The following is a 12,048-nucleotide window of genomic DNA, read 5'->3' on the forward strand; positions in this document are numbered from 1 at the left end:
AATGGTCAACAAAGTGTTAGGAGCAAATGTGATGGTGACGAGTTGCAGGACTTGAAGAATGGGGAGAACTGGGAGTTCCGAGGAGAAAAGGGGAGGAGGAGGAGGAGGAGGAGAGAGAGGATATAGGAATGCAGCATGAAGATAAATGGTGTGGTTTATAAAGGGGTAAACTGGGGTACACCGTGTGAGAGAGAAACCCAGACAGAGTGTATTACAGTTTGACATAAGCCATAGACGTTGAGTCTCAGGTTTCCATCTGTGGCCAACTGTGTAAAACTGAGATATGTTATTTTACAGAGAGGTTATGGTTGTTACAAATGATAAGTGTTGTACTACATTTTATACTTCACTTCAGTCACTACTCTATCTGATTTAAAAAAAAAAAAAAAAAAATGTTGCATCCCACCCAGTCAAGTTGTTTAGTTGTTGTGGGGTCATAACGTTATCACTTTGCTAAGTTTGATGATGCTGTGGTTATGGTTGTTGTGATACGCTGAAAACTATCCATTTTGTTTATGGTTGCTTTATAAGCTATATAGACAAAAGTATGTGGACATGCCTTCAAATTAGTTGATTTGGCTAATTCAGCCACACCCGTTGCATGAGACAGATGTATAAAATCGAGCTCACAACCATGCAATCTCCATAGTCAAACATCGACAGTAGAATGGCCCTTACCCGAAGAGATCAGTGACTTTCAAGGTGGCACCGTCATAGGATGCCACCTTTCCAACAAGTCAGTTCGTCAAATGTTCTGCCTTGCTAGAACTTTCCCGGTCAACTGTGCTGTTATTGTGAAGTGGAAACATCTAGGAGGCGAAGTGGTAGGTCACACAAGCTCACAGAATGGGAATGGCGAATGCTGAAGCGCGTAGTGCGTTAAAATCATCTGTCTTCGGTTACAACACTCACATCAGCACAAGAACTGTTTGTCGGGAGCTTCATGAAATGGGTTCCCTTGACCGAGAAGCCGCACACAAGCCTAAGATCACCATGCGCAATGCCAAGCGTCGGCTGGAGGGGTGTAAAGCTCACCCCCATTCTCAACCCCATTGGACTCTGGAGCAGTGGAAATGCATTCTCTGGCTCACCCCCCTTTCTCTGGCCCATTGGACTCTGGGGCAGTGGAAACGTGTTCTCTGGAGTGATGAATCACACTTCACCATCTGGAAGTCCGACGGACAAATCTGGGTTTGGCAGATGCCAGGAGAACTCTACCTGCCCAAATGCATAGTGCCAACTGTAAAGTTTGGTGGATGAGGAATAATGGTCTGGGACTGTTTTTCATGGTTCAGGCTAAGCCCCTTAGTTCCAGTGAAGGGAAATCTTTACGCTACAGCATACAATGACATTCTAGACAATTCAGGGCTCCCAACTTTAAGGCAACAGTTTGGGGAAGGCCCTTTCCTGTTTCAGCATGACAATGCCCCTATGCACAAAGCGAGGTCCGTACAGAAATAGTTTGTCGAGATCGGTGTGGAAGATCTTGACTGGCTTGCACAGAGTCCTGACCTCAACCCCAACGAAAACCTTTTGGGTGAATTGGAATGCCGACTGCGAGCCAGGCCTAATCGCCCAACATCAGTGCCCAACCTCAATAATGCTCTTGTGGCTGAATGGAAGCAAGTCCCTGCAGCAATGTTCCAACATCTAGTGGAAAGCCTTCCTGTTATAGCAACAAACCAACTCCATATTAATGCCCATGATTTTGGAATTAGATGTTCAATGAGCAGGTGTCCACATACTTTTGGTCATGTCGTGTGGGTATTACTCGTTGCCCTATATAACTCATGGGTATTACTCGTTGCCCTATATAACTCATGGGTATTACTTGTTGCCCTATATAACTCATGGGTATTACTTGTTGCCCTATATAACTCATGGGTATTACTCGTTGCCCTATATAACTCATGGGTATTACTTGTTGCCCTATATAACTCATGGGTATTACTCGTTGCCCTATATAACTCATGGGTATTACTCGTTGCCCTATATAACTCATGGGTATTACTCGTTGCCCTATATAACTCATGGGTATTACTCGTTGCCCTATATAACTCATGGGTATTACTCGTTGCCCTATATAACTCATGGGTATTACTCGTTGCCCTATATAACTCATGGGTATTACTCGTTGCCCTATATAAGACATACCTGTCAAGAAATGTTCTTTCTGCGTGGTCAAATACAGTGTATGGCAGATAGGACCGATTCATTGTGTATGTTTGACCGTTGGGGAAATCCCTTTAAGACACGGTTCCCGCTAAGCTTCAGTGATTGATGTGACTAATGTGTCTCAGACCTTCCCAGTAATGTGTCATTGTGTAATGTTGTGTTGGAACACAGTGTCAAGTGTTTAGAGAGACAAGAGACCATAAAGACAGAACATGTACCTCAAATGGCACCCTATTCCCTATTTAGTGCACTGCTTTTGACCAGGGCCTATAGGGCATAGGGTGCACTACTTTTGACCAGGGCCTATAGGGCATAGGGTGCACTACTTTTGCACTATATAGAGAATGGGGTTCCATTTGAGACACAGATAGAGACTGTAGCTAGGTGCCCAATAAATTAGGTTTAACACATTATTATGATAGTATATGCACTGTTGACTTGACTATACACAGTTATCCATGACTGTCAAGTGCTCCCTAGTCCCTACCACTCTGACAACCACTTAGAATGTTTACATTCTTTCTTTGGGAGTGAGAGAGAGAGAGAGAGAGAGAGAGAGAGAGAGAGAGAGAGAGAGAGAGAGAGAGAGAGACTGAGAGAGAGACAGAGAGAGAGAGAGGGGGGAGAGTGAGAGAGATACACAGAGACTGAGAGAGAGGGGGGAGAGAGACACACAGAGACGGAGAGAGAGGGAGAGAGACACACAGAGACAGAGAAAGAGAGAGAGACAGAGAGAGAGAGGGGGGGAGAGTGAGAGACACACAGAGACAGAGAGAGAGAGAGCGCAAGAGGGAGAGAGAGAGAGAGAGACAGAACGAGAGAGAGACGGGGGGAGAAAGAGAGAGAGAGAGAGAGACACACACAGAGACAGAGAGAGAGAGGGGGGAGAGAGAGACAGAGACGAGAGAGAGAGAGAGTGGGAGAGAGAGTGAGACAGAGAGAGAGAGGGGAGAGTTAGAGAGTCAGCGAGACAGAGAGAGAGAGAGGGAGAGAGAGAGAGAGACAGAGACGGAGAGAGAGAGAGAGACAGAGACGGAGAGAGACGAGAGAGAGAGAGAGAGAGAGAGAGAGAGAGAGAGAGAGATGTTCTTACATTGGCTTTAAGACTGTAATGGTTGCTTCATAGAGGTAGAAAGATTAAACCACTGGATAACTCTATTTACAGTTCAGTGAATAGGCTAGTTACTTAGACATCAGTCAAAAGGTGGGAGGGCAGGACAGGTAAGAAAGACAGGCCAGCCACCCTCACATTAACTCTTTCCAGTGTATTTTCTATAGAATTTTTATTTAACATTTTTTACACCTAATTTCCTCCCCAATCTCGTGATTACGATCTTTTTCTCGTCCCTGCAACTCCCCAACAGTCTCGGGAGAGGCGAAGGTCGAGTCACGCGTCCTCTGAAACATGACCCGCCAAACCGCGCTTTCTTAATTAACACCCGCCTGCTTAACCTGGAAGCCAGCTGCACTAATGTGTCAGAGGAAACACCGTTCAACTGACAACCAAGGTCAGCCTGCAGACTGCCCGGCCCGCAACAAGGAGTCGCTAGAGCGCGATGAGCCAAGTAAAGCCTCCCGTAACCCGGACGACGCTGGCCCTATGGGACTACCGGTCATGGCCAGGATCGAACTCCAGGCTGTAGTGACGCTGCAACACTGCGATGCAGTGCCACACCGGAGGCACCCATCGTATTTGTTTAATACTAAATACTAATGACGCTAATACTGTAGCATTGGCTACATTTCTTTACATTTACAATTCTGTGAACTGTCTTTTGCAAAAAAAATTTTTTAAATGTACACAATACCTGTTAGCAAAGGTGTCAACTAGACGTGCATGAGCTGGCAGGGTATTTGTAGTCTTGCATGATATCTACTTTGATGCTAATTAGCATTTTCAAACATGAGAGTAAATAGAGATGAATGTATTGATAAAAGTCACCTTGTCCATTATTATCAAAACGTCACACCAGGGTTCGCTTGTACGAAACATAACCCTCAAGTGTTAGATGGATAGATCATGTCTTAAAGGGAATACATAGCCATTTCAGATAGATAATGTCTTGAAGAGAATACAGAGCCGTTTCAGATAGATAATGTCTTAAAGAGAATACATAGCCATTTCAGATAGATAATGTCTTAAAGGGAATACATAGCCAATTCAGATAGATAATGTCTTAAAGAGAGTAGAAAGCCATTTCAGATAGATAATGTCTTAAAGAGAATACAGAGCCATTTCAGATAGATAATGTCTTACTGAGAATACAAAGCCAATTCAGAGACCACTACAGACCCAGGATTTGGCATTTAACCTATTTAACCTGGGTCTCACACACACACACACACACACACACACACACACACACACACACACACACACACACACACACTCACACACACACACACACTCACACACACTGCTGTAATGTACAGTATTTGTCCGGTGGTAAACGATGGTTAAGTAGGATTAGTGAGATATGTATACACTCAGACTAATGCACATGGAACATTCCTGGAATAACATAAACCTGGTGATGTTAAACACAAAGAGGGTTTTTCTCCCAGTCCTTTTAACTTGCTCTCTCTCTCTCTCTCTCTCTCTCTCTCTCTCTCTCTCTCTCTCTCTCTCTCTCTCTCTCTCTCTCTCTCTCTCTCTCTCTCTCTCTGAGGAGGGGTGAGGGGGGTGAGGAGGAGAGATAGCACACACAGACTCAAGGTGGAAAAATATAAAAACATGAACACCACCTCTGTCTCTCTCTCTCTCACACACACACACACACACACACACACACACACACACACACACACACACACACACACACACACACACACACACACACACACACACACACACACACACACACACACACACACACACACACACACACACACACACACACCTCCCTTCCCACAGAAGACCACTGGTGAGTATCAGCAGATTACGACGCATATCTGTCAATAGTGTTGAGAGAGAGGGAGTCACTGTTACAGATGGAGTTCTGCCTCATCACTGTTACAAGATGCTGTTACAAGATGCTGTACTTCTGTCCAGCAACATCAGTCTGGAGAAACCTCACAGTCTCCAATATCAGTCTGGAGAACCTCACAGTCTCCAATATCAGTCTGGAGAACCTCCGTCTCCAACATCAATCTGGAGAACCTCACAGTCTCCAATATCAGTCTGGAGAACCTCACAGTCTCCAATATCAGTCTGGAGAAACCTCACAGTCTCCAATATCAGTCTGGAGAACCTCACAGTCTCCAATATCAGTCTGGAGAACCTCCGTCTCCAACATCAATCTGGAGAACCTCACAGTCTCCAACATCAATCTGGAGAAACCTCACAGTCTCCAATATCAGTCTGGAGAAACCTCACAGTCTCCAATATCAGTCTGGAGAACCTCACAGTCTCCAATATCAGTCTGGAGAACCTCACAGTCTCCAATATCAGTCTGGAGAACCTCACAGTCTCCAATATCAGTCTGGAGAACCTCACAGTCTCCAATATCAGTCTGGAGAACCTCACAGTCTCCAACATCAATCTGGAGAACCTCACAGTCTCCAACATCAATCTGGAGAACCTCACAGTCTCCAACATCAATCTGGAGAACCTCTCAGTCTCCAATATCAGTCTGGAGAACCTCAGTCTCCAACATCAATCTGGAGAACCTCAGTCTCCAACATCAATCTGGAGAACATCAGTCTCCAACATATACCACGGGTATGACAAAACATATATTTTTTCAGCTCTAATTACGTTGGTAACCAGTTTATAAAAGCAATAAGGCACCTCTGGGGTTTGTGGTATATGGCCAATATACCACGGCTAAGGGCTGTATCCAGGGCTAAGGGCGTTGCGTCGTGACTAAGAACAGCCCTTAGCCGTGGAATACCTAGGATAGGATAAAGTAATCCTTCTAACCCCCCCCCCCCCCTTAAAAGATTTAGATGCACTATTGTAAAGTGGTTGTTCCACTGGATATCATAAGGTGAATCCACCAATTTGTAAGTCGCTCTGGATAAGAGCGTCTGCTAAATGACTTAAATGTAAATGTAAATGGTATATTGGCCATATACCACACCCCCTCGTGTCTTATTGCTTAAATACATAGCGGTGATGGAATAAAACAAAACCCGTTAGTTATCTGGACAGGAACTTTAAAGCACAATCGATTTGTGGCGATGACCTCACACAGTAATATCTTCAGTAGAATATATTGGTCCTAGGACCCCATCTAACCGTCTTCAGTGTGCAAGGTGGATTGAGTGAAATCCCAATCCTACCCAGCATTACACACCCAGAAGCCTTTATAATATGCAGCAGGAGATTATAGTGATAGTCTGTTGTGACCTTCTCTATTTTCTCTACTTGGTCTATCTTCTCTACCTTCTCTATTTTCTCTACCTTCTCTACCTTCTCTACCTTCTCTACCTTCTCTATTTTCTCTACCTTCTCTACCTTCTCTACCTTCTCAACCTTCTCTACCTTCTCTACCTTCTCGATATTCTCTACCTTCTCTATTTTCTCTACCTTCTCTACCTTCTCGATATTCTCTACCTTCTCTATTTTCTCTACCTTCTCTACCTTCTCTACCTCAAATCAAAACAAATGTATTTGTCACATACACATGGTTAGCAGGTGTTAATGCAAGTGTAGCGAAATGCTTGTGCTTCTAGTTCCAACCATGCAGTAATATCTAACAAGTAATCTACCAATTCCACAACAACTACCTTGTTTGTACACACAAGTGTAAAGGAATGAATACAAATATGTACATAAAAATATATAAATGAGTGATGGCCGAACGGCATAGGCAAGATGTAATAGATGGTATGGAGTACAGTATATACATATGAGATGAGTATTGTAGGGTATGAAAACATATAAAGCAGCATTGTTTAAGGTGGCTAGTGATACATTAGATCAGGATGGCAAGATGCAGTAGATGGTATAGCGTACAGTATATACATATGAGATGAATAATGTAGGTTATGTAAACATTATCTAATATAAATAATATTAAGTGGCAAGTGATAAATTCATTACATCAATTTTCCCATTATTAAAGTGGCTAGAGTTGAGTCAGTATGTTGGCAGCAGCCACTCAATGTTAGTAATGGCTGTTCAACAGTCTGATGGCCTTGAGATAGAAGCTGTTTTTCAGTCTCTCGGTTCCAGCTTTGATGCACCTGTACTGACCTCGCCTTCTGGATGATAGCAGGGTGAACAGGCAGTGGCTCGGGTGGTTGATGTCCTTGATGATCTTTTTGGCCTTCCTGTGACATCGGGTGGTGTAGGTGTCCTGGAGGGCAGGTAGTTTGCACCCGGTGATGCGTTGTGCAGACCTCACTACCCTCTGGAGAGCCTTCCGGTTGTGGGCGGAGCAGTTGCCATACCATGCGGTGATACAGCCCGACAGGATGCTCTCGATTGTGCATCTATAAAAGTTAGTGAGTGTTTTTGGTGACAAGCCGAATTTCTTCAGCCTCCTGAGGTTGAAGAGGCGCTGCTGCGCCTTCTTCACCACGCTGTCTGTGTGGGTGGACCATTTCAGTTTGTCCGTGATGTGTACGCCAAGGAACTTAAAACTCTCCACCCTCTCCACTACTGTCCCGTCAATGTAGATAGGGGGCTGCTGCTATCTTCTCTACCTTCTCTACCTTCTCTATCTTTTCTACCTTCTCTACCTTCTCTATCTACTCTACCTTCTCTATTTTCTCTACCTTCTCTACGTTCTCTACCTTCTCTATCTTCTCTACCTTCTCTATTTTCTCTACCTTCTCTACCTTCTTTACCTTCTCTATCTACTCTACCATCTCTATTTTCTCTACCTTCTCTACGTTCTCTACCTTCTCTACCTTCTCTGTCTTCTCTACCTTCTCTACCTTCTCTATTTTCTCTACCTTCTCGATATTCTCTACCTTCTCTATCTACTCTACCTCCTCTACCTTTTCTACCTTCTTGATCTTCTCTACCTTCTCTACCTTTTCTACCTTCTCTATCTTCTCTACCTTCTTAATGAGTCCCACTGGCTGGACTCCAGCACACAGGAAAGGAAAGGATGGATTATGGTCCTCTGCTGACATAAGACTTTTTGAATGGTGAGATCTATTGACAGTCACATGAAGATGGTCAGACTGGTAACACATCTTTTTTTAAATACACCAGTAGTCATGGATACACCAGTCATCATGGATACACCAGTCGTCATGATTCAGGCAACTTATTCTCCTGGTCCTGAGAGCCGAGTGGGTGGTAGGGTAGTGTAGTGGTGTAGTGTGGTGTGGTGTAATGTGTAGTTTGGTATGGTGTAGTGTGGTGTAGTGTGGTGTAGTGTAGTTTGGTGTGGTGTGATGTAGTGTAGTGTGTGGTGTAGTGTGTAGTGTAGTGTGGTGTAGTGTAGTGTAGTGTGGTGTGATGTGATGTAGTGTAGTGTGGTGTAGTGTGTAGTATGGTGTGGTGTGGTGTAGTGTGGTGTAGTGTAGTGTGGTGTAGTGTGTAGTATGGTGTGGTGTAGTGTGTAGTGTAATGTAGTGTAGTGTGGTGTAGTGTAGTGTGGTGTAGTGTGTAGTATGGTGTGGTGTAGTGTGTAGTGTAGTGTGGTGTAGTGTAGTGTGGTGTAGTGTGGTGTAGTGTGTAGTGTAGTGTAGTGTGGTGTAGTGTAGTGTGGTGTAGTGTAGTGTAGTGTGGTGTAGTGTAGTATGGTGTGGTGTGGTGTGGTGTGGTGTAGTGTGGTGTAGTTTAGTGTGGTGTAGTGTGTAGTGTGGTGTGGTGTAGTGTGGTGTGGTGTAGTGTGGTGTGGTGTGGTGTGGTGTAGTGTAGTGTAGTGTGGTGTGGTGTGGTATAGTGTGGTGTAGTGTGGTATAGTGTGGTGTAGTGTAGTGTAGTGTGGTGTAGTGTGATGTAGTTTGGTGTGGTGTAGTGTAGTGTGGTGTGGTGTGGTGTGGTGTAGTGTAGTGTGGTGTGGTGTAGTGTGGTGTGGTATAGTGTGGTGTGGTGTGATGTAGTGTGGTGTAGTGTGGTGTAGTGTAGTGTGGTGTAGTGTGGTGTGGTGTGGTGTAGTGTAGTGTAGTGTGGTGTAGTGTGGTGTGGTATAGTGTGGTGTGGTGTGATGTAGTGTGGTGTAGTGTGGTGTTGGTGTGGTGTGGTGTAGTGTAGTGTGGTGTGGTATAGTGTGGTGTGTTGTAGTGTGATGTGGTGTAGTGTGGTGTGGTGTGGTGTAGTGTGGTGTGGTATAGTGTGGTGTGGTGTGGTGTGGTATAGTGTGGTGCAGTGTGGTGTGGTGTAGTGTAGTGTGGTGTGGTGTAGTGTGGTGTGGTATAGTGTGGTGTAGTGTAGTGTGGTGTGGTGTAGTGTGGTGTGGTATAGTGTGGTGTAGTGTGGTGTGGTGTAGTGTAGTGTAGTGTGGTGTGGTGTGGTGTGGTATAGTGTGGTGTGGTGTGGTATAGTGTAGTGTAGTGTGGTGTAGTGTGGTGTGGTATAGTGTGGTGTGGTGTGATGTGGTGTGGTGTAGTGTGGTGTTGGTGTGGTGTGGTGTGGTGTAGTGTAGTGTGGTGTGGTATAGTGTGGTGTGTTGTAGTGTGGTGTGGTGTGGTGTAGTGTGGTGTAGTGTGGTGTGGTATAGTGTGGTGTGGTGTGGTGTGGTATAGTGTGGTGCAGTGTGGTGTGGTGTAGTGTAGTGTGGTGTGGTGTAGTGTGGTGTGGTATAGTGTGGTGTAGTGTAGTGTGGTGTGGTGTAGTGTGGTGTGGTATAGTGTGGTGTAGTGTGGTATAGTGTGGTATAGTGTGGTGTGGTGTAGTGTAGTGTAGTGTGGTGTGGTGTGGTATAGTGTGATGTGGTGTGGTATAGTGTAGTGTAGTGTGGTGTAGTGTGGTGTGGTATAGTGTGGTGTGGTGTGATGTAGTGTGGTGTAGTGTGGTGTTGGTGTGGTGTGGTGTAGTGTAGTGTGGTGTGGTATAGTGTGGTGTGTTGTAGTGTGATGTGGTGTGGTGTAGTGTGGTGTGGTGTGGTGTAGTGTGGTGTAGTGTGGTGTGGTATAGTGTGGTGTGGTGTGGTGTGGTATAGTGTGGTGCAGTGTGGTGTGGTGTAGTGTGGTGTGGTGTAGTGTGGTGTAGTATGGTATAGTGTGGTGTGGTGTGGTATAGTGTGGTGTAGTGTGGTGTGGTGTAGTGTAGTGTGGTGTGGTGTAGTGTGGTATAGTGTGGTGTGGTGTGGTATAGTGTGGTGTGGTGTGGTGTAGTGTAGTGTGGTGTGGTGTGGTATAGTGTGGTGTGGTATAGTGTCGTATAGTGTGGTGTGGTGTGGAGTGGTGTGGTATAGTGTGGTATGGTGTGGTATAGTGTAGTGTGGTGTGGTGTAGTGTGGTGTGGTGGTGTGGTGTGGTGTGGATTGGTGTGGTATAGTGTGGTGTGGTGTGGTATAGTGTGGTGTAGTGTAGTGTGGTGTTGGTGTGGTGTGGTGTAGTGTGTTGTAGTGTGATGTAGTGTGGTATAGTGTGGTGTGGTGTGATTGGTGTGGTATAGTGTGGTGTGGTGTGGTATAGTGTGGTGTAGTGTAGTGTGGTGTGGTGTGGTGTGGTGTGGTGTAGTGTGGTGTAGTGTGGTGTGGTGTGGTATAGTGTGGTGTGATGTAGTGTAGTGTTGGTGTGGTGTGGTGTAGTGTGTTGTAGTGTGATGTAGTGTGGTATAGTGTGGTGTGGTGTGGATTGGTGTGGTATAGTGTGGTGTGGTGTGGTATAGTGTGGTGTAGTGTAGTGTGGTGTGGTGGTGTAGTGTAGTGTAGTGTAGTGTGGTGTAGTGTGGTGTGGTATAGTGTGGTGTGGTGTGGTGTGATGTAGTGTGGTGTAGTGTGGTGTTGGTGTGGTGTGGTGTGTAGTAGTGTAGTGTGGTGTGGTATAGTGTGGTGTGTTGTAGTGTGATGTAGTGTGTTATAGTGTGGTGTGGATTGGTGTGGTATAGTGTGGTGTGGTGTGGTACAGTGTGGTGTGGAGTGGTGTGGTATAGTGTGGTGTGGTGTAGTGTGGTGTGGTGTGGTGTAGTGTAATGTGGTGTGGTGTAGTGTAGTGTGGTGTGGTGTAGTGTGGTGTAGTGTAGTGTAGTGTGGTGTGGTGTAGTGTAGTGTGGTGTGGTATAGTGTGTTGTAGTGTAGTGTAGTGTGGTGTAGTGTGGTGTGGTGTAGTGTGGTGTGGTGTAGTGTGGTGTGGTGTAGTGTGTTGTGTTGTAGTGTAGTGTGGTGTGTTGTGGTGTAGTGTGGTGTAGTGTGTTGTGGTGTAGTGTAGTGTGGTGTAGTGTGTTGTAGTGTAGTGTAGTGTGTTGTGGTGTGGAGTGGTGTGGTGTAGTGTGGTGTGGTGTGGTGTGGTGTAGTGTGGTGTGGTGTGGTGTGGAGTGGTGTGGTGTAGTGTGGTGTGGTGTGGTGTGGTGTGGTGTAGTGTGTTGTAGTGTGGTGTGGTGTAGTGTGGTATAGTGTGTTGTGGTGTAGTGTAGTGTGGTGTGTTGTGGTGTAGTGTGTTGTGGTGTAGTGTAGTGTGGTGTAGTGTGTTGTAGTGTAGTGTAGTGTGGTGTGGTGTGGTGTAGTTTGGTGTGGTGTAGTGTAGTGTGGTGTAGTGTAGTGTAGTGTGGTGTGGTGTGGTGTGGTGTAGTGTAGTGTGGTGTGGTGTAGTGTGGTGTGGTATAGTGTGGTGTGGTGTGATGTAGTGTGGTGTAGTGTGGTGTAGTGTAGTGTGGTGTAGTGTGGTGTGGTGTGGTGTGGTGTAGTGTAGTGTGGTGTAGTGTGGTGTGGTATAGTGTGGTGTGGTGTGATGTAGTGTGGTGTAGTGTGGTGTGGTGTGGTGTAGTGTAGTGTGGTGTGGTATAGTGTGGTGTGTTGTAGTGTG

General features: G+C 45.6%; 1 protein-coding gene across 6 annotated transcripts in view; it reads left to right on the top strand.

The window, feature by feature from the left end:
• Positions 1–12,048, top strand: part of LOC106584806 (myelin regulatory factor) — a 119,076-nt gene that overhangs the window by 1,677 nt on the left and 105,351 nt on the right. The window lies entirely within an intron of this gene.

Source organism: Salmo salar, chromosome ssa23 (assembly GCF_905237065.1).
Source record: "Salmo salar chromosome ssa23, Ssal_v3.1, whole genome shotgun sequence".
NCBI classification, from domain to species: Eukaryota; Metazoa; Chordata; class Actinopteri; order Salmoniformes; family Salmonidae; genus Salmo; species Salmo salar.